The sequence below is a fragment of the Mytilus trossulus genome, unplaced genomic scaffold, assembly GCF_036588685.1.
Source record: "Mytilus trossulus isolate FHL-02 unplaced genomic scaffold, PNRI_Mtr1.1.1.hap1 h1tg000158l__unscaffolded, whole genome shotgun sequence".
Lineage (NCBI taxonomy): Eukaryota > Metazoa > Mollusca > Bivalvia > Mytilida > Mytilidae > Mytilus > Mytilus trossulus.
In genome coordinates, this window is record NW_026963304.1 from 4,449,547 (window position 1) to 4,474,407 (window position 24,861).

Consider the following 24,861-nt stretch of genomic DNA (forward strand, 5'->3'; position numbering starts at 1 on the left):
GGAAGAAATAGCACATATAGCCACCTGCATTAAATGATTTAAAACAATATTTACTATATTTACTATGTTTTTATTCAGGATAAATCAATGTTCTTTAACAGTCTTAGGGCCAGGTGAAGGACGCCTCCGGGTGCGGGAATTTATCGCGACATTGAAGACCTGTTGGCCACCTTCTGCTGTTGTTTTTTCTATGGTCGTGTTGTTGTCTCTTTGAAACATTCCCCATTTCCATTCTCAATTTTATTAATCACAAATCTGATGTAGGGTGACACATGCGTTTCCCCTGACAAGTATTGCCATATATCATAACTTCCTTCAAAATTGCCTCTTCGCTCATTCCAATATGTTGTGACATTCCTAGTTGTGTGGAGTTTTCTGTATTTTAACATAGTTCGTGTTTTTCCGATATCCAAATTTCTTGAAGCTTGTTCACCCTTCCAATTTTATGATATAATAGTATGTAGCGGTTTTCATTAGAACCATTAATAATATATGCACAAAAAAGATATGTCATAAGATGTTGAAACGTGATTAATTCATCACCATTATTTCATCATGTGCTATCAGATACATGTTTTTAGTGTCAATATCAATAAAACACTATCTAGTTACGATTATCTTAGCATTTTTTACTACCATAATTACGATTATCTTTTTTCCGAGTTACGATTATCATCCCGAATTTTTCAACGGCAATTTTCAAAGCGCTTAGAAATTTCCAGTGCACCGTTACGATTCAAATATGATGTAATGGTATAGAAAAACCTTGCAGCTGAGTAACTAGTGACAAAAACATGTTACATTTGAGAAAAATGACTGTAGACTTTTACCTATATCTGCCGTCGCCATATTGGGATAATCGTAATTGCAGTTACGATTATCTCTTTAATACCAGTGACCATGTTCACGAAGTCTAGTCTGATTAATCATTTAAAAAAAAAAAAAAAAGTCCAAGCAAAAGTCGGGGGGGGGGGGCGTACGCCCTCTACACCCCCTCTGGATCCGCCACTAAATTAAAAGTCCGGTAGAAGTATCGGAAACCAGTTCACATTGACTGAATCATATAGTCTGTTATCACGAAACCAAAAAAGGTTTACCAAGTTTGTTTTCACTTTTATCATATTTTTACAATGATAATTTTGATAATTTCTTTAAATTTTAAGAAGGGAAAATTCTGTTAACAGTTAATTTTCAGCGTTTTCTTTTATTAATCATTCAATATTCATTATATTTTTAGACCACGCATTTCTCTAATCTTTATTTTTTTTGCCCGTTATTCTCTAATTTTCATTTTTTAAGGGCATTATTCTCTAATCATTTAACCCCATCCAAACCCTCGTTGATGAGTTACAATGTATATTACCATACAACTAATATTAGATATAAAAGGGGGCAAAACTCGCATTAAATGTTACGTACCCTTTTAAGTAAAATTTACATGTTACGACATGTCGCAACTAACAATTGTCTGAAAATATTTTGTCGATATCTTGTATGATTTCTGAAAATAAGAGATAACAAGCCAAAATCAAAAAAATGAACATGACCTTGACCTATGACCTTGACCTCATTTTCATACTTTTTGATCAAGGGCCTCAAATCAAAAGACCCTAGGCCTCTATCACTTATGGTTTTCCAGTTGCAAATTTATTTCATTTATTTCAATATAAAAGGGGAAATAACTCTCATATGGAGTCTTCGTAAAGCTTCGGTCAAAATAAAAACTAACATCCTGAGGATATAACGAGCAATTTGGAAAAAATAAATTTGTCTCTTTCTTTTACGGTTGCGGAGGAGATCTGATAACAAGAAAAACAGTGTTTTGGGAGATAACTCTTACAAAGAAAAGTGTTCGGTTAAACAGGGTCAGTTTCAAATGCGTATAGACTGTATGATATCATATACCAAAAAAGTAAGCGACATCTTGTGAAACATTTTTACACCGCCAGAAAAAAATTAGGCGGAAGAAAAAAAATAAAAAATAATAATAATCAGAACAAATCCACCAGGAAAGGTGGAAAGACCTAATAAATTAACAAAGAACTACTATATATAAAGCTAGCAGTTACTGCCATACGCCAGCTCCAGACCTCAATTCATGAAACTGATTGCAAGGTTATGTCTTCATTATGCACACTCTCTCCCTGTTGTATTTATTGCTAATTTATTTCGGAACATTCATGAAATATGCGTCACTGGCAAAAAAAAATCGATAATTTAAAATAGGTTGTTTACGTACAAATTACGAAGAAACTTAGGATTCAACTCCCTCGGACAAAGTAGCCCTTATAGATGGATTTTGATATGTTTTAACTTCACTTTGACCAAACACCTCTTCAATTGTGTTCGGTTCTTATTTTTCTTGACTTTCAATTTCAGTTTTCAGCGTTCCGTTGTTGAATTATTACTTAAAATTCAGCGTTTTACATTGTACTGGTTTTTCGAGAGCAACATTGGTGTACGGCCAAAAATGGAAAAATCCATCATGCAGCTGACACTGTGGCTTCTCTTTACACGCCCCTTTCTGACTGAATGTACCTGTGTTCTTTTAGTTTGCTAAAAGTCGATTGTCGTACGATAATTTAAAAATGTTCAAATAACAAAATGCAAAACGGAACAAAAATATCCCTTATTACATAAAAGTCCCTTTCCTTTTGTTTACTATTTAAAAACAGTGGTTGATTTAGGACCCATAATGGAGCTACATGTACGTATATGATAACAAGTCCAAATGTGTATATAAGGGAGCAACCATTTAACTTTAAAAGTGGGTGTGGTTGTTTTGTCGAAGCGCGAACAATTTTATTAAGTTTATCGCTGATATCAATTTTAATTTGAGAAGAATTTTCAATTTTCAAAATTCCGACACCTGCAAATAGATAGATGGGCGCTTAATGTAGTACAGCGGCAACTATTACATACATATGAATGCTGAAAATAATGTTTATGGTATATGTTTATATATGATATGAATAGTTTCAACTTTTATAAAACCAGAGCTAAAAGTTTGATATAAACGTTTAATTTATTTGGCCTTTGATGACTAATTATCAGTACCACTCCACATAAAAAGCAAGCAAATTAAGTTCATGAACGAAAACCTGCATATTTGTATTTCTTTTTTGTTATTTCGATTGAAAAGTTCAAACAAAAACTATCCATATTTTACTTATACTCTTTGACCTGACAGACAGGAATTAAGATGTCGTAGCAAATTAGCACTTGCTTTGAATCTAACAAATCGTACAAAAGGCTCACAAGAACAATTGCTTTGGATCGAACAAATCGTACAAAAGGCTTACATGAACCCTTGCTTTGGATCTAACAAATCGTACAAAAGGCTCACACGAACCCTTGATTTGGACCAAACCAATCGTAAAATTGGCTTACATGAACCCTTGCTTTGGATCTTACAAATCGTACAAAAGGCTCACACGAACCCTTGCTTTGGATCAAACCAATCGTACAAAAGGCTCACATGAACCCTTGCTTTGGATCTTACAAATCGTACAAAAGGCTCACACGAATCCTTGCTTTGGATCGAACTAATCGTACAAAAGGCTCACACAAACCCTTGCTTTGGGTCGAACCAATCGTACAAAAGACTCACACGAACCCTTACTTTGGATTGAACCAATCGTACAAAAGGCTCACACGAACCCTTGCTTTGGGTCGAACCAGTCATACAAAAGGCTCACACGAACCGTTGCGTAACGAACCTAGGTATCAGTACTCTATCAAAAGGTAGCGTACATTACTGTCAAAGTTAAAACTATTTAAAGGACCACCTAACAAGAATTAAACATAACTTCATTATTCATTGGACACGCAAACGTACCATTGATTATAACATTTGAAGGATCCAGTCATGTTACCTAGATATAAATTATTTTTCTGAATGTGACCTACCGAATTAGACTTATTACCAGATGTGTACTAACATGAGCTACATGACGGATGCCAAATGTGGAGTAGGATCTGTTAATCCTTCCAGGGCACATGAGATCAACCTCAGTTTTTTATGGGGTTGCTCAGTCTTTAGTTTTCTATTTTGTTTTTATGTAAGTTATTATTTGTTTGTTGGTCTTTTCTTTTTTAGCCATGGCGTTGTCAGTTTGTTTTTGGCTTATATATATATATGAGTTTGAATGTCCCTCTGGTAAGTTTCGCCTCTTTTTTATTGATTTATTTCCACCTACACTAAAACAACAATTTAGGCACAAATCATTCGTCTTTTTTTTTAGGTATAGTTAAACATTGTTCATTAAAAAAATTATTTAAAAAAGTAAACAACATTGACATGACATAGTCTGCGTAGTAAAGACGGAAAATTAGCATCTATCTAGAGTACTATTTGTAGTAGCAGGCGCCTTCCGGAGTGTCATTGAACTTATAGACAGGACATTTTTTTGCCCTCCTCCTTATTTCAAAATCCCTTAATTTTTGTTTTCTTTCAATTGTAACTATTTTTTGTGTTTTTCTGTGTTGTACTTCCATAAATGAGGGGGGATAGGACCTTTATCGGGACTCCGGGATCGGGTGTTTTTTAATTTCGGGATTTCGGGATTGACCCTTTCGGGATCCGGGAATTCTTTTTTTCGGATTTGGGGACGTCGGGATTTACTTTATTTAAATTCGGGATTTCGGGATTTCGTGTTTTAAGCTCGTGATTTCGGGATCAGGACCCCTCCTATCCCCCCTCATAAATTTTCTACAAACAACGTTTGTTTATGATTCATATTAATATCAATTGCTAGTTTTTTGTCGACAGCGGTCACTAATATTTATTTGTATCAGTATTGCCGATTGACGACCAAATGTCAGATTTTTTCGTCATTTTTTCTATGTGATCTTCATACTGCAAATCGAATAATGTTTTGGAATGCAACATTTTTCGTTTTCTTTCAAGAAAACTGTTCACATGATCACATTGAGTACTAGTACATTGGACAATTCAGAGTCATTTAATCTCATTACGAAATCCCATTACGAAATTGTTTACAGCATTTTTGTTTACCATATAAGACTATGGAGCAGTCGGGATTTTTCAAACGAGGGGTCGGCTCTATTTCAGAAAACGGAATCTATCTGCTACCGACGAGCGGAAACAGACCTTTACGCTATATAGGAATCTGCAATTGTTGTTCTCTAGACAGCAAAACTTTAAACTGAAAAAAATCCTATCAGAAAATTTTCCGGAAACAAGTCCTGAAACGAGTTGTATATTATGCATAGTAGATAGTTTCCCGCCGCCTGTCAAAGTTTGTTTCCTGAAACGATTGTGAAAGAAATGGTAAGAATAGACGTTTTTTGTCAAACATACTCAAAGATATATCAAATATGTTGTGTATACACACAGAGATGTGTTAGAATAAGACGTGCAAGTTGAAATTCTGGTCCCAGCTGGTGCAGTGGTGGTCCTAGTTGATATCGGGACCGTTCGCCCAAACAGAGACATATATACATGTATATATGTCTCTGGCCCAAACAACAGTAAAAATATACCAAGGACTTGTATAGTAGACTATACAAATCCTTGAATATACACATGTAATACTAAATAGTCATAGTTTTACTTTACAAGCAGTGGTGAATCCACTGACTGCATAAGAGGGGGCCGACTTCCAGTCATGCTCCAGTGATTCCCTAACTAACCAAGTTTTTCCCACAAAAAGGGGGGAGTATGGACCCCATGCCCTCCTCCCAAATCTGCCTCTAAGTTTTAACTAGTATATCTTTGACTCAGGTCCGTAGCCAGGAATTCCCAAAGGGGGGGAAATGGACTTTGGACTTGCAAACTCAACTTTAACAGTCACAATTCAAACAGAACCTTGAGTTTAACAGTGCTTGTATTTGTTTTCAAGATAAGGGTATGTTTGACTACCCAATAGGGTCTTTCACGTGACGGTCTGTACAGAGACAGTTCACATATTGTACAGAGTATCAATGGCACTGGCTACAATTACCTTGAAACCAAGTGACATATAATACTGTATAGTTATTGTTACGTCGGACATTAACTCTCGTAATGTTAGGCTTTGTTAGTAAGAGATTAATTACAAATGTAACAATACTTAGGTTGTGTTATTGTTATGTTAGATATTAAAATTCAAACCAACTTGATTCTGATTTTTGGGTACCACGATTTCCCGCGAAATACGAGAAAACGTAACATCCCGAAAACAAGATGATATATCCTGAGAAAAGAAATTTTAATGGTGTTTTAGGTGTTTTTTTGCTTCAATTAGTGTTACAGCATACAATGATTAAGGGTTATGGCGTTCATAATTAATAAAAGTACACAGAATCTTCAGAAAATCAATTTTTATGTCTTGTATGCAAATTTCTTGTTGAAAACAATATGGTGGACGTTATATATTGTAAGGTAGATAACTCGACTTGAAAGTTAAGTAATGTAGTACTGTTGGCTCACTGAGGATTTTGTGTTGTAGGATTTCGGCAATTTATTTGTGATCTGGTACATTTGTATTATGATCTAATTGTGATAATATCAAACAAACCATACAATTATTTAAAGTCCAAAATAAGATATATACAAAATTTGGCATCTATTTTTTTTCTTAAAATTTTTATACATGTGCATTCTCTATTATTTGTTCCCTAAATGTCAACATCTTTCTGTATAATAAACATTGGAAATAGTTTCCATGGTGTACCCTTTATAAAAATCATTTTTTGAAAACATTTTCTTAACTTTGAATAATGAAACATATTGATTATAGAAACATGCACCAGTAAAAACATATAGAATAGGGGAATGGAGCACTTATTTCGTAACTGAATCTTAAAATACACCTTATAAAATCATTGGTGTTATTGTCAATGGTGAGACTATTTTGATAGGAATAAACTTAACGCTTGCCCAGTCGCCCATGGCGACCAGATTTTCAGCTGGGCGAATATATTTTATCATCCTGATCGCCCAGCTGGCGACTGTAAAAAAAATTGAAGTAAATCCCATTTGTACCCTTTCCCCCGCGATATTAAGGAAGACTGTTCCCAATAGGAAACCTGTTTGTCTTTTCAAAGCGATATAGTAATAAAGAGAGTATTTCCAAAAACCAGCGGATTCAATAAAAATGCAATTTCATTTCAAAAATTCGATTTGAATAAAAACGAGTAATATCTCTAAGTAGTATTCTTTCATATTGTCAAAAGTAGTAAACCACTATAAAAAGTAACATTACACCATAAAAAATGTTTTTCTCAGGATATATCATCTTGTTTTCGAAATATTACGTTTTTCTCGTATTTCTCGGGAAATCGTGGTACCGCTGATTTTTATTTTTTTTGCTGAATTGTCCGATATATTCTCGATAAAAATAACAATAGTTATTTAGTTATTATTGTTTCTATTAGTATTTTTGGGATACGATTGCTGTCAAGCAATCTGTAGACTTTTACCATTGACCCTATGACACACTCCCTCACGTCATTCGTTTTATTCTAAACATTCGGCACCATCTGAGATTCTTATGATTGTCTTGCTTTCAAAGGTAAAAACAAGCAAAACAATTGAACATAAACAACTTTCCTGTAACGTTTTACTCATAATCTTCATGTGTGATATTTTCCTTGACTTATATGCGTGTTTTTAACAATACGGAAAATCAGAATTAAACAGTATTTATATTTAGTGTTTTTATAAATTTAGAAACACGTCAGAGGGAATTCCCAAATTTTGATAACTTGCGAGAGTTCTCTGAAAGCCGATCGATAATTCTATTTCTGTCACAAGAACTGAAGTGGAGTATTTCTATATTTTACCGTTATGAAACTGATATTTGATACTGTACTCTCATAAAGAAATGGAGAACCATTCATCATATCATTTAATAAACGTTCTTGTTCCAAATCGCAAGTCGCGGTTTGTTTATGTATTAATGTCCATATGTGGTCTCACTAATTAGAGACAAAAAGAAATGTAGAGACAAAAAGCGTCAAGAAGCGACAAGAAGAATAATATTATCAACAAGAAACTATTTAGCGACAAGAAAACATTTTTTTTATTTATATTACTTATTCGAAATAAAAATTAAAAAAATTTGCAAAAGAAAACAATTTCAACGACAGGAAAGTTAATTTTGATAGGGGGAAAAATGAAACTTGTAAATCTAATTCAATTGCTACATTAATTTACATGATATTTTATAAGGTATCACAGGAAGTATATTTTGTCTTTTTATTTGTTTTTAAAACCCTCTTTGTTCAATATATAATTAACTTGCAAAATGCATTATTTGTGCATAATTGTCCAGAAAATACATACACAAATTGTGAAATACAAATTAAGAACTGAAATCAAACAAGAGGAAAACATAATTAAAATGTGAATATTTTTCATCATTTTATTTAGTGTATTGTCTCATTTAACGATATTTATCATGTTTATGCATATAGATTGAAGATTAAAGGAAACTTATGACAATCTTGAGTTTTCAACAGGTGTTCACTATTCGGTACAATAATTTTATATTCTGGTGCGTGTAATTGATGAAGGTGTTAATGGATGTTATTGTTGCAATAAAACAAAGGACACGCACCTAGTTAATCTCATTTGTTGCTCTTAATTGTGTATTACCTTAGAGTGGGGCCACAGCTAATGTTGGTCCTATCAGGAAAAATTAATTGTACAGTTAGGAAGGAAATAATATTTCATGTTTTTGTTTTATTAAATCCTTCAAAAGGAAGGTGACAAATCTTTGTTTTTATTTTCATTTTATAGCGTTTACATTTCCTTTGCCCTTACACATGTTTAATTTCTACATCTATCAATATGATAATAAAAAGTACACAATCTCTTCATCGATTTTTTTTTATTTCTTCATCTTTCATTCTTTCAATATAATCATAAAAAATATTTTAATGTATGTGATAACAAAATGTATTCTTGTCGCTAAATAGCTTCTTGTTGCTTTTTGTCACTTATTATTTTTCTTCTTGTCGCTTCTTGACGCTTTTTGTCGCTACTTAGTGAGACCCCACATGCGTGTAGTTTTCCTGATTTCAAGGGGTATCAGATTGAGTGACTCCCCGCTTCATTGATTAATTTGAAACTCATGGGATTCTTTCTATGTCTGTCTGCATATGGAGGGCTATTGTTGTTGCATAATTTTAAATCACATGCATAATTTAAATTAAAATAATTGTTTCATCGTAAAAATTACCTATAACACCCCTTCAGCAGAAATGGAATCTTCCATGTTATCGTTTCGAGTTGTCTCCCTTTTTGAAGTATTCGTCAAGAAGAATTAACTCGTTAATGCCGGTAAACGTCGTATTATATTAAGAACGATCTCAATGTAAGTGTGTACGGAAAGGAGTCATGCCCTCTGACCCAAAGGAACTTCAATAATTAAAGAGTAAGAAATGGGGTTCCTCCTAAACTGGTCCGCCGTTCTATATATAGCTTCGCACCGAAGGTCAGTGTAGCGATAAGTGAACACAATAGGGGTCCAGTTTAGGGTTCCTCCTAGAATTACGGTAAAAAGATACGGAAGCAAGTTAACTCGTACCACGGCATTGGAACCAAAAAAGATAACTTGTACTACTGGGAAGTCGTAACATTCAGAAAAATATATAAAAAATATGATGTTTTATGGGTTTCTGTTTGTAAACTTAATAGAAATAAAGTTGAATTACTTGAATTTTACACAGGAGTTAAATGAAAACTTAGACAAAAATAAAGAATGTTTTAAAGCATTAATGTTTTAACTGATCTTTCAAACTAGAACATAGGCGGATCCAGCCCCCCCTTTTTTTTGTGGGAAAAATTTGGTTGATAATAAAGGGAATCATTGAAGCATGACTGGAGCGGGCCCCCTCTTAGGTCAGTCAGCGGGCTCCCCCTTAGGAAAAGTTCTGGATCCGCCACTGTAGAACTTAATCCAGAGGAAAGTTAAAACATTGCTTTAACTGTACCTTATTAAAATTGAACATGTTGAATATATGTATATATCCAATTTAAGTTAATTAAAGCTGTAATCCATGATCACAAATTGAATGCTATGTTTACAATTGTTGAAAGCCATGTGCTTTTTTTGCGGGGAAAATGCGGACCCCCTTAACAGGAATCAGTTAAATTTCATTGTTACATTTATTTATAGACAGTAAAAATAATTTTGGCCATCATTTTGACTTACTGCTAAGATTTAATTATTCATGAAAAATTTTCTTCGGGTGAAACTGTATATACCTTAATTATCTACATCTGCCACAGTATTTTCTATCCAATATACAAGGAACATAAGCTACAAATTGGTCATTGTACTTTCAAATTATATACATTTTACAGACTTAAGAGGTATTGGGTGAAAGTAACGTATATCATGTATATTCATCATTTAACACCATTTGAATGCATTTAAATAAGTTGGTACGAGTTAGCAATGGTACGAGTTTGCATTGGTACAAGTTTTTTTTTAATGGTACGAGTTTACAATGGTACAGGATAACTATAATTCGATAAAACACAATAAGTACATGGCTCATACACTTGTAACGGGGATTGGCTATTCTTTAAGTTGAGTGACTATTCAGATTGTTACATTTTGCATGTGCAGTTGAATTAGTTTAGAGAATAATACTATCCAGCTGTACCAGGGTTACCGGCCAAAAATGCTTGAGACTCGCGCATGTTCATGCTTTTTTTGCAACAGTATTCTTGGATCTATTTCTTTCCTCTTTGATCTTTTGAATTTTGGCCAAATCTCATGCATTCGTTTAATGAAAATTTGGCAGAACTGCTATACATGTGTCAATGAAAACTATGGCAATCGTATCCCTCAGAGCATTCTGCTCTTTGATTATTATTTTTATTCAACAAATAATATTATAATATTGGTCAAATAGTTTTTTTAAAGTATTTATTGTTTTAATATATGTTCTTCAAGATAACAGTTTAGTTGTGCCAAAGGTTAAGAATATAGTTCAATAATTTAATTTTGGATGTAACGTGTCTTCTGATTGGCTGACGTTATTTTGTTATGAGCCCATAGACATGATATATGTTCTTCAAGATAACAGTTTAGTTATGCCAAAGGTTAAGAACATAGTTCAATGGTTCCATGTTTAGAAGAAAAGTATTCAATTATATGAATTTTACTGCAGCATCACTTGTTTGTGATGGCTGTCTTTAATTGTTCCACCTGACCAAAAATTTGTAAAACATGCACCAAAAGCACATACTGGATGCACTGAAGCTGCCATTGAACAACAACAAAAACAAATGACAGGTGGTATCCATTTATGACACAAAATCAGTACATGCACAGCAAAAAATCACACACGAATAGCAAAGGAACAGTGCTCTTATTGCTGTTCTTAATCTGAAAGTTACAGTCAGTCAAAGGTAATACTTGTACAACATTTTTTTTTGTACAAGTAGAAGTAAATAATATATACTTATATAAGTTAATAATAATGTTTGAATAATCTACCCTTAATTTTCTCAAAAATTTACTTGTTAAAGTATTTGTTTTCCTAATCCCACAACAATTCTCCAGTTTTGAGATGTAAAAACATGACTTTAACAATTATTCTCAGGTTAGCTCATAATTTTTGTTTAACTTTCAATGTTTCGTCTCATTGATTCAACAAAGAAACTGATTGCCCAAAGGGCAAGGCCTTCAAAAATTGCCCCTTGGGGGCTTGTAAATGAGCAGTGCTCTTAAGATAACAGACAAATGAGATTTTAATTGGCCATGAAATTACTTAAATGATTGGTAAAGACATCTGCAAAGGACAGACAATTAAAAATTCTATTAAAGCAAAGAAGTCCTAAAAATTAAAGAGTATCATGATAAATCATCTCATCTGGGCCCACAACAAACTCAGCCTTTTTCATATTCGGCATTAGAAAATCGAGACTATAACAAAATTCGTAATTATACTTTTTGCTATTAAGACTCCTGAACAAAGTTTTTGCTCAGTTCTTATTATTTTTCTTCTTGTGATCTATTTAGGCGTATTTTGAGGGGCCAACAGAAGGGATGAATTTACTATGTCTATAGAATCCTATGGGATTTTTTTTTAAATTTTCAAATGACTATAACTTGAAAACAGTAAGTGACAAACACACATGGTTTTCAGTAATGATCACAGGACCAGAAAACAAATCAAATTAAATTTAGGTTGAGTCCATGGGGTCACCCCACCCAACCCCTTATGTTTGAGAACTTAAAAACAGTCAAGATCCCCACCCCTAAACCATATATATGCTTACATTGTATATGGTACAATAAAACAAATCAAATGAAATAAGGTGAGTTCCCTGGGGTCAATCCCACCCCTTGTTGTTTGTGAACTTGTTAACCATTGAGATCCCCACCTATAAAACCATATATATTCTTATTCAGTACAATAAAATAAATCAAATGAAATAAAAGTTGAGTCCCCTGGGGTCAATCCTACCCCCTTGTTGTTCGAGAACTTGTTAACAGTTCAGATCCCCTCCCATTAACCATATATATTTTTGTATGGGACAATGTAATAAATGAAATGAAATATAGAGGAACTCCAGAGGGGTCAGTCACCCCACCCATTTCTTTTTGAAAACTTTTAAACAATCGAGATCCCCACCCCTATACCATATTCATTTTTGTATATGGCAACAAAACAAATCAAATGAAATAAAGTGGGAGTAAGGTCAGCTCCACCCCCTCATGTTTGAGAACTTGGAAACGGTCAAGATCCCCACCCCTAAACCATATATTTTTTTGTATGGGGCAACAAAACAAATCAAATGAAATAAAATGGGAGTCCCTTTGGGTCAGCCCCACCCCACCCCTCTTGTTTGAGAACTTGGAAATGGTCAAGATCCCCTACACTTAACCATATATATCATTGTACTGGACAATAAAACAAATCAAATGAAATAGAAGGCCAATCCCCAGGTGTCACTCACACCCCCTTGTTGTTTGAGAACTGGTAAACGGTTGAGATCCCCACCCATAAGGCATAAACCATATATATTTTTGTATGGGACAATGAAACAAATGAAATGAAATATAGAGGAACTCCAGAGGGGTCAGTCACCCAACCCATTTCTTTTTGAAAACTTGTAAACAATCGAGATCCCCACCCCTAAACCATATACATTTTTGTATGATGCAACAAATCAAATGAAATAAAATGGGAGTCCCTTTGGGTCAGCCCCACCCCTCTTGTTTGAGAACTTTGATATGGTGAAGATCCCCTACTCTTAACCATATATATATTGTTGTACTGGACAATAAAACAAATCAAATGAAATATAGAAGAAGTCCACAGAGGTGACTCCACCCCCTTCTTTTTGAAAACTTGTATATGGTTGTCATCCCCTACCCTTAACCATATATAGTCTTGTATTGGATATTAAAACAAATCAGATGAAATAAAAGGCTAGTCCCCTAGGGTCACTCTTACCCCTATCTCCTGCCTGTTTTAGAAGTTGTAAACTGTCTAGATCCCCACCCCTGAATCATGAATATTGCTGTACATGATTTCAAGAAAATTTGAATGACATACAGGTGTAATACCTAGATGTCACTTGTGCATATCACTTTACTAGACCAGACAAATTTGTATTGGACTTTGCCCAATGTCAGGCGACCGTGTGTGTGGGAATGACTAATTTTGCGCGCTTGGTTTAGGAGACTTTGTAGCAGCATCCTGTAATAATTATTTCTTGTATACAGTATTTTTTTTTAAGTAGGACAAACGTTAACAACGCAATCTACACGACAAGTTACTTGTCATAAGCTAAACAATTATATAAAATTGAGAATGGAAATGGGGAATGTGTCAAAGAGACAACAACCCGACCATAGAAAAAACACAGCAGCAGAAGGTCACCAACATGTCTTCAATGCAGCGAGAAATTCCTGCACCTAGAGACGTCCTTCAGGTGGCCACTAAACAAATAGATACTAGTTCAGTGATAATGAACGCCATACTAATTTCCAAATTGTACACAAGAAACTAACATTAAAATAATACATTTGTTAATACAAGACTAACAAGGGCCAGAGGCTCCTGACTTGGGACAGGCGAAAAAATGCGGCGGGGTTGAACATGTTTGTGAGATCTCAACCCTCCCCCTATACCTCTAACCAATCTAGAAAAGTAATCGCATAACAATACGCACATTAAAATTCAGTTCAAGAGAAGTCCGAGTCTGATGTCAGAAGATGTAACCAAATAAAATAAACAAAAAGACAATAATACATGAATAACAACAGACTACTAGCAGTTAACTGACATGCCAGCTCCAGCTAAATTAAACTGACTGAAAGATTATGATTTCATCATGTGAACATCAGGCACAATACTTCCCGTTAGGGGTTTAGAATCATACCATCATAACATACATGTTCAGACATGGTTCAACCGATATTTATCTGAAACTGAAATTAAGCTATTTTATATTTTCAGTTTAAAGATATACTGTCCATTTTTATTTGATTCAAATCCAGTGAATTTATAACTTGGTAAAGGTAAGTGAACTGTTTTATTTCTGCCTGAAAGATCTACTGTTCGTTTTTATTTGATTCAAATCCAGTGAATTTATTACTTAGTAAAGGTAAGTGAACATTTATAGTCAAATTGTATTGGAACGTTTGGTTATTTATTTTATCAAATGAAATTCAGAAATATATTTCAATTGTAAATGTTAAATATTCTTAACGGGGAGATAATCAAGAAATAACTAGTGAATTCTAAGGAGCATTACACCAGCGCTTATTTCTGTTCTTTTTTTGTCCGCACCATATGTAGATATGATTTAAAATTATTCAAGCTACTCTTCAAATCTATCCATTTTCATCACTTTGATTTTTAATTCTTTTTAAACAGGATTAACATTTTACACTCATCTACTTTTGTGAAAAAAATTGGAAACAAAAAATAACATGACATCATTACAAAATTAATTGCATTTGGGAGTCCAAACTAAACAAAACATTGCAATCATTACAATGTGAGTTGCTTAAAAAGTAAGAATTTTTAAGAAGTCACTTGTGATGTAGGAAAGAAAGATTGGATGTTAATGTCAATGAGACAGCAACCATTCAATGAAAGAGGTCAACATTGTATTCAACCAATGAAAACATAGTACTTACATTAATGAGCCACATTTTTAATTTTGTGTTTTGTGTACTGTTGTTTGTCTTTTTCTTTTTTAGCCAAATTTTTATTTTGAACATCTATTATTTGGTCACGTTACTATTGTAGGTAAGTGTACAGTATATGTGAACTTACACATAGGATTATTTACTATTGAAATTTGTTTCCAATGTAAAATATTCAAACTTTATAAGGGGAGATAATCAACATATAGTTTTTACATTCAAAATACCATAACACCAATGTTTTTATAGTATGATAGTAAACAAGACACAAATAATGTGATGACATCATTACAATGTTGTTTGCCTTCAAAAATAGATTGGTTGAACTTAAGCATTGAACTTGTGCTAAAGAAAAATAAAGTGAGCTAAATGTCAATGAGACAGCAACCCAACAAAGCAAGAATGGAGAAGTGTACAGGTCAATATATATAAGAGATGTGTACAGGTCAATATATAGTATACAATTCAAAAATAACCTCACATGACAAGGTCTACATTTTCATAAATCTGGCCATAATATTTAGGATCATTCATGTTAATGAAATAACTAAGAAATAATTCATGGAAGCCATAGATTCTAACACTCTGAATAAAATTCGAATAGCAAAGCCTAGGCCATGTAGGCCATGTGTAAATTTCAAACAATCTATGGCTTCTATGAATTATTTCAAAATACGGTCATAAAAAAACTGAAGCGAGTTTGGGTATCCTGTGTGTGTTCTTTTTTACTCCTTGTTAGATATAGCATTCTAATACATCTGTATCTTGCATGGATTATTTGGTGAATAACCACTTGAAAAAATCTTTTTAATTCTTTCAACATTTCCAATTCTCAAACCCAACATTTGCAATTTTTATTTTCATGTTTTTCACGTAAGCTTCTGTCAAATCCAAAGACGACATTTCGTAACTAAGGAGCCGCCATGTTGCTGAAATCAGAAAACCTTCAAATAATGCAAAAAAAAATAGAAAAAAAGCAAAACTTACCTCAAAATCAGTTTTAAAACAATATCATACGAATTTCGATGGTTTAAACAACACACACACATTGATATATTTATATAACAAGTACGAATGAAGTATTTTAAAGTCATACTTCAATTTTTCAAATGTATCGTGCTTAAACAAGTAAATTATATATGATTTATACATTGTAGTTTTTTTTCACAGATGCTTTAGATGATGGCACAACCTCACTTTTAAATTAGACTGACCTCAGAGGTACATAAGTATTTATCTTATAGTATGTATTGTATAATATATGTTTTTAAAGACAAATCATTTCCTAAAAACCGCCTCATTGATCTTCAGGGTGTTGTGTATATTGTGTTCAACTTAAGTGTGTGAGGTGGTGGGTTTGAACTGTGGGCAGTTCAATCAAAGACTTGAAAATTAATATTTGCTGCTTCTTCAAAATGAAGTTTTCACATCTGTCTTACAGCAACTTCCTGTTTTCACATCTGTCATACAGCCACTTCCTGTTTTCACATCTGTCATACAGCCACTTCCTGTTTTCACATCTGCCATATAGCCACTTCCTGTTTTCACATCTGCCATATGGCCACTTTCTGTTTTCACTTCTGCCATACAGCCACTTCCTGTTTTCACATCTGCAATACAGCCACTTCCTGTTTTCACATCTGCCATACAGCTACTTACTGTTTTTAAAGCAATTGCTTTCATGCCGTCGCGTATGGCCATCTTTGTGACCCAGATCAGAGACTCCGCCCAGATCAAGCCATAGTATTTTGTTAAACAAGCTCCTGGTCTGTCATTCTTAAACACCTATGTATGTTTTCTAATGCAATACATAGCTTGAAACTTTTGAAAAACGTAAGTGGATTTAAAAAAAGTTCAGCATACGTTCTTGTAGATGTATTTTTGTATTTAGGGGGACAACCGTTTGACTATCAGAAAAACATAGACGTCCGAGTGAAAAAAAATGCATTTTTATACCTGCGATTCTGTTTTCCGTTCGTACGATGTTTTAAAAAAATATGGAATCATTTCAGTTGTTGATTTAGTATTGAAAATTTGACTGAATTATCTTTTATAATATACGGTTTTATATGTTTAATTGGTGTTTTTTTTTAAGAAAGAGGTCAGGTGCTCTTGTTCATTCATAAAATTGTCGTTCATTCATAAATTTATCGTAAAATCAAAATCAATACACAGGTTATCAGGTTATATGTAGTGTCAAATGATTACCTGTAATCTAAAAATAGACAAAGTTAACTGACCTATTTTGTTGATTTGTTTGCGCAAATAATTTGGAGGAACGAAACCCTTGTTGAAACACATAACAATAAGTTTGTTTTCCTTTTTTGTCATAACTCCGTAAGATTTACCGATCACCTTACTAATGAAATGGACCCGTCCAAACGTGATAGATGCCAAGTCCAGATGAAGAGATATTTACAATTTGGAATTTTCTAGTTTCATAGATTAAAAAAAGTACATCCTTTTTGGATATCATATTCAAAACTGGGTATGCATGACAAATGATGAAACCATTATACTCGTCTTTCCAATGGACGAGTCTACTACGTTTGTTGACCCTCGACGGTCCACCGTGTTTGCAATTTTATTTCACATGTTTTCGAAATATTGAAGATCATTTTCACAGTGTTTCCTGAAAATTGGATAAATATCAAAGCAACTTAGAGCTGTTTGTTCTTGTTCGTATAATGACGATTTAATGTCATGTTTGTCTGTGATGGCCCCTCTTTTCGGGATTGCATGAGAATTATAGTTATCTCGTACCGCATGAGGATGACACATATCAACTGAGCAATAATGTTTGGGACTTAGTTTTTAAGAAATGGTGACAAAGTAACATTATGAAAATATTTTTAGTCAGCTGAAATATTTATTTATTTTTTACATGTTTATGTCTTGTAAAATATTTTGTTTCTTTCCCGTTTTTCAACATTTGCGTCTGGAAAGTTGAAATGTTTTAACTGAAGTGTTAAATTTAAATTAATTATGAAAATTAAATCAATAAAGAAAATTATTGCCCAGTTACAAACACTACTAGGGGATAATCCATAATAATTTCTCTTGGAGTTTATATGTTTCAGCACATCTATATTTGACCCCAACTTTAGCCTGGTAAACGTGTTGTCTCCTTGTGAAATATAAAACATATTAAAAATGACTTTCTGCTAAAGTCTTTAATTGATATAAAGCTAAAACCTTCTTAATTCTCACTAGACAACACTCCTGTCATGTTTAATTCTTAAATATATGTGGATGAAAAAAAAGTCCCCAAAACATAAACATGGCAGCAATTGCTTTTACAGCCTTTCAGGCTTTGATTACATCTGCCATACAGCCACTTCCTGTTTACGCATCTGCCATACAGCAACTTCCTGTTTACGAATCTGCCATACAGCCGCTTCCTGTTTTCACATTTACCATACAACCACTTCCTGTTTTCACATCTGCCATACATCCACTTCCTGTTTTCACATCTGCCATACAGCCACTTCCTGTTTTCACATCTGTCATACAGCCACTTCCTGTTGTCACATCTGCCATACTGCAACTTCCTGTTTTCACATCTGTTAACCAGCCACTTCATGTTTTCACATCTGCTATACTGCATCGTCCTGTTTTCACATCTGCCATACTGCAACTTCCTGTTTTCACATCTGTCATACAGCCACTTCCTGTTTTTACATCTGCCATACAGCCACTTCCTGTTTTCACATCTGTCATACAGCCACTTCCTGTTGGTTGATAGTTTGAAATAATACAACACTCATTGTACAATGAACATTTCTTTTTCTTTGCATCTATATGGAAGGGAATGCTTTTATATCTGATGAGCAGCTTGGTAATGTTGATTTGTAGAATGTTAGCAATTTTTGTTTCTACAGTGCAACTTCTTTCTGTTAACCAATAGTTTGAAATTATACAACATTGATTGTACAGAGAAAATGTTCATGGAAATGCATGTTATGATAAACAATGATACAAGTATGCCTAGATAAAAAAACAAAGATATAAACAATTACAGGACGTCCATCAGCCTTCAACAATAAGCAAAACCAATGCCATACGATGATGAGGAGTTGTAGTATGATTAACAATGATACAATTATTCCTTATCCATAGGACACAGTTATAAACAATAACAGGACGTCCATCAGCCTTCAACAATGAGCAAAACCCATACCATATAATCATCTATAAAAAGCCTTGGTATGATAAAATGTAAAACATTTCAAATGAAAAAACGCACAGCCTACTACAACAATGAAGTAAAAACAAATATGGTACAAAATTATAGGTCCTGGCTGCAGACAGGCACATAAAGAATAAAAAAAAATATTGAATTTAATGTAGATATAGGAAGATGTGGTGTGAGTGCCAATGAGACAACTCTCCATCCAAATAACAATTTAAAAATTAAACCATTATAGGTTAAAGTACGGCCTTCAACACGGAGCCTTGGCTCACACCGAACAACAAGCTATAAAGGGCCCCAAAATTACTAGTGTAAAACCATTCAAACGGGAAAACCAACGGTATAATCTATATATGACTGTTCTAGTTGATTATAGACAGTGTTTCGAGAAGCTGAAAAATGATATTTAATATTCAGATATTTTTCTGTGTGTCTTAATGCTGGTATATAAAACTTTTGAAATTGCTAGGTCTGGGAAAAAAGTGCAATAGATGTTCTGGTGTTCGATGGAAAGAGTCCCACCCTGTTTGTAGAATACATTTGTACCTCATTTAGGTATGTGATTAGATTTTTAAGGTTTTGAGTTCAGTTCATTAAATTAAATAGTGCAGAAAAGTTGAGATAAGCTACTGTTTCAATGCTATTATATATTATTTGAATGAAATAAGAAGATGAAAATATTAGGTCAGTATTTTACCACCCATATTGATCATGTATTTTCAATAGGCAATAACACAAATACCTCAATTAAAATTCAACAGTATATACTGAATATAACTTTTCTTTTCTATTTTTAGGCTATAATGGAGGATTGGAATAGTGTAAGATTTACTTAATAGTCTCCTTGCCATTTGTTGTTTTGTTCCCCATTATTGTACAATTAGTTTTAGCCGCTATAATGGAGGATTGGAATGAGGTAAGATTTACTTAATAGTCTCCTTGTCATGTGTAGTTTTGTTCCCCATTATTGTACAATTGGATACAAGTATGTGATAACTTGAGATAAAAACTAGTAGAATTCTAAGTGAACTACCAAACTACTTATTCCAAAAACAAAAAAATACAAAACTGGGACAAAGCAAGGTGCACTCGAAAACATTTGACACTTTTACTCATTACACGGGTGACACAAAAAGGATTTGAATCAGTATTCAGTAACTGAACAAAACAAACAAAAATGCAGTTTAAAAAATTAAGCGAATATTTTTCAAGTATGAATGTACATGATGTATGAGGGGGTGGACAGCTTCTGAAGGAGGTGGGAGGTGGGAGGCGGTACCGTAGGTTGGAGAGAAAAAGAAGATTCTAAAAGTTGGTGGTGGGAAATAGTGTATTAATTATGTAGTACCTTCAGAATCCTTGTTTACTATGTCAAATATGTAACTCTAAGTAGGTCTGTAGAGTTATTTGAAAAAAATATTGGGACAATTTTTCTAAATAAAAAAAAAAAAAATACAGAAGTTATTTCCCCTTGTCATTGTTAAGTTTATGTGAGTTGAATAAGACCAATCTATTTTATGGTATAAAGAGCTAACTGATCGATACAACACACTTTTTTAAAAGGACAAAAGTAGGGGCAATTAAAGGACTAAGTGAATGAAACACAACTACATGTCTTCAAAAGGCAATTAAAGGACTTAGTGAATGAAAAACACAACTACATGTCTTAAAAAGGAAAAAAGTAGGGGCAACTAAAGGACTAAGTGTATAACATGTCTTTAAAAGGACAAACGTCAAAGTCCAGAAAATACTACAAGAAAGAAAATTCAAGGATATGCCAAATCTACTCTAGTCCATGATTTTATAAAAAAAATATTTTTTTGAAGGTTAACAATTTTGTCGAGCCTGCGACTGAAGTCCTTAAGTCACAGAAAGCTCGACATAGGGATAGTGATCCGATGGCTGCTAACGTCTTCAAAGTTTCATATTTTAGAAGGTTGAAGATCTGGATGCTTCATACTTTGTTACAGATGCCTCATGTTATGAAGTTTCCGTCAGTCACAGGTCCAATGTCCTTGACCTCATTTCCATGGTTCAGTGACTACTTGAAAACAATATTTTTTGTAATGTTAAATTCTCTCTTATTATAAGTAATAGGATTACTATATTTGGTATGTGTGTACTTTGGAAGGTCTTCATGCCGGTTAGACACTTTTCACTTGACCTCGACCTCATTTCATGAATCAATGAACAAGGTTAAGTTTTGGTGGTCAGGTCCATATCTCAGATACTATAAGCAATAGATCTAGTATATTCAGTGTATGGAAGGACTGTAAAGTGTATATGTCCAACTGGCAGGTGTCATCTGACCTTGAACTCATTTTCATGGTTCAGTGGTTACAGTAAGGTTTTTGTGTTTTGGTCTATTTTTCTTATACTGTATGCAATAGGTCTACCATTTTTAGTGTATGGAATGATTGTAAGGTGTACATGTCTAGCTGGCAGGTGTCATCTGACCATGACCGCACTTTCATGGTTCAGTGGTCAAAGTTCAGTTTTTGAGTTTTGGTCTTTTTATTTAATACTTTATGCAATATGTCAACTATATTTGTTGTATGCACATATTTCATGATGTATATGTCAATCGCACAGGTTTTATTTGACCTTGACCTCATTTTCACAGTTCATTGCTCAGTGTTAAGTTTTTGTGTTTTGGTCTGGTTTTCTTACACTATAACCAATAGGTCAACTATATCTGTTGTTTGGAAGAATTGTTAGCTGTACATGCCTTGACCTCATTTTCATGGTTCATTGGTCAATGTTTAGTTTTCTTGGTTAATGTTAAGTTTATGTGACAGTTGTGATAAAGCTTTTTATTTAGGACTATCAACATAATATCAATGATTAGTAAAGAAGGCGAGACATTTCAGTGTGTGCACTCTTGGTGTTTTTCTTGATAATATAAAATGCATAAATCCCTACAATTTTATGCTATTTAAAGAATTCCTCTCTGTCTGTTATTTGAAGGAAGGATACTACTGATTTATGTAGTCATTGCTAAACAGAAGAAAACATAATTATTACCTAATTTAACAGTAAGGACATTCATTACAATATATTTTTATTACGGTTTACTTACAGAAACTTACTACAGCTGCTGGGAATAGAGATATAGAAGCCTTAAAATTATGTCTACAGAATGGTGCAGACATTGATTATCAAGATTAAATGTAATTTCTATATTATACTTACAGAAACTTACTACAGCTGCTGGGAATAGAGATATAGAAGCCTTAAAATTAAGCCTACAGAATGGTGCAGACATTGATTATCAAGATTAAATGTAATTTCTATGTTATACTTACAGAAACTTATTACAGCTGCTTGGAAGGGAGATATAGAAGCCTTAAAATTAAGCCTACAGAATGGTGCAGACATTGATTATCTAGATGTAAGTAAAATAGTCACATTCAAAACTACCTTATTTTAATTTTCATAGAAAAATCATTTGAAGATACAGCCTTTTATGGTACATGTACAAAAAAGACACAAAACTACATGTTACTTAAAATTAAAGCACAGTGAAACAGTGAAAACTATAAAAAACTTCAAAATGTTGAATATTGTACATAAACACACGACAACAATTTACTTTAGAACTATAATAACAGAAGTATAAAAAATATAAAAACAAGTTGCTTCAGAACATAACAGATTGTACATAAGCAGTATAAAACAAACAAAGTTCTAAAAATTACTTCAGAACAGAACAAATTGTACACAAGCAGTATTAAACACACAACTACAAGTTACTTCAGAACAGAACAAATTGTACATAAGAAATATAAAACACACAACTACAAATTACTTCAGAACATAACAGATTGTACATTAGCATAATAAAACACACAACTACGAGTTACTACAGAACATAACAGATTGTACATTAGCGGTATAAAACACATAACAAGTTACTTCAGAACATAACAGATTGTACATAAGCAGTTTAAAACACTCAACCACAGGTTACTTCAGAACATAACAGATTGTACATCAGCAGTATAAAATCAGAACATAACAGATTGTACACAATCAGCAGTATAAAACACACAGCTACAAGCTACTTGAGAACATAACAGATTGTATATATAAGCAGTATAAAACACACAACTGCAAGTTACTTCAGAACATAACAGATTGTACACAAGCAGTATAAAACATACAAATACAAGATACTTCAGAACATAACATTGTACACAAGCAGTATAAAACATAAAACTACATGTTACTTCAGAACATAACAGGTTATACACAAACAGTATAAAACAAATAACTACAAGTTTCTTCAGAACATAACAGATTGTACATCAGCAGTATAAAATATACAACTGCAAGTTACCTTAGAACATAACAGATTGTACATAAGCAGTATAAAACACATAACTACAAGTTACTTCTGAAATAATATAATAATATTTATCGCTATTTTGTGCATTTTTCCTTTGATATTTTTTTGTGACAATTTTCATATCATGCTACTCGCTTGAGATGGAAAAGTATTGCTTGAAACTAAGGAGCCACGTGGCGTTGCTAATGAAATTGACATGAAATTGACAACGTCGTCATAGGTAAAATAGCGATAAACAGATTATCATTGGTCATCTCAACTCAATTGCTTTTCTCGCTTTCGCCGTGACTGGCTCAAGCGAGAAAATTAATCTTGTTGAGATAACCAACGATAATCTATAAATCTGTATGGAAACTGATATCTATATCATTATACTGAATTCGATATTAAATCAAAATCTGTTTTTAATTTAACAGTTTTAATGAGAGAAAAAAAATGCATAAAGGTATTTTTTTTCTCTCGTTAATTGTTTTTGTTTGTTTTGAATTATAGTTGATAAAGTTCTTCACAAGACCATTTTTTACACCAAGGTTTAACAGCAGAAGTAAAACAAATATCACACATGTATGTTATTGCTTCACTTTGACCACATTCCTTAATATATACAAAATTATATTGTTAATTAGACAAGAATCATATAAAGTGGGGTCTCATTTTGTTTGTCTCCTCGAACTAAATCAGGAAATGTAACTATTTTTCATATTTCTTTGAAAAAGTTACTTTTTAAAAAATTGATCATTATTCTGAATCATGTTAATCAGACAGATTTAATCATTATATTAACAAATACTTGTTAGAATTATATAAAGTGAGATGTCATTTTACTCAGAGAATTTTAATGAATCCATTGATATAAATATTTTATTCATTTCTTAAAAAAAAAATTAACATGACAGTTGAATAATTATACTGAATCTACACAAAATCATGTTGTTAATTAGACAGTTTAACGAACAAATATTTGTAATAATTATATAAAGTGGGGTCTCATTTTACTTGTTTTGTTCTACTGAATCCATTGATATAACTATTTCACACATTTCTTGAAAATTTTTTTTTTTTAAGATATCAGGTTTAATTGAAGTTTTGACATTTCACAACAAAACATGTTCATTTATTGTTTATATACAATATAAATACAAGTGTGACTGGTCATTTTATTCAGTTTTGACCACTGATTCATGTGATATATA

General features: G+C 33.0%; 1 long non-coding RNA gene across 3 annotated transcripts; it reads left to right on the forward strand.

Moving 5' to 3' along the window:
- The first annotated feature begins 18,502 nt into the window (after window positions 1-18,502).
- Window positions 18,503-22,713, forward strand: LOC134700482 (uncharacterized). Of its 3 annotated transcripts, none has more exons than XR_010103890.1 (3): window positions 18,503-19,875; window positions 20,118-20,236; window positions 22,628-22,713. It is a non-coding gene; the product is annotated as an uncharacterized LOC134700482 (long non-coding RNA). The 3 variants fall into 3 exon arrangements; XR_010103891.1 differs by lacking the exon at window positions 22,628-22,713 and adding an exon at window positions 22,515-22,598; XR_010103889.1 differs by lacking the exon at window positions 22,628-22,713 and adding an exon at window positions 22,402-22,485.
- Window positions 22,714-24,861: the final 2,148 nt, after the last annotated feature.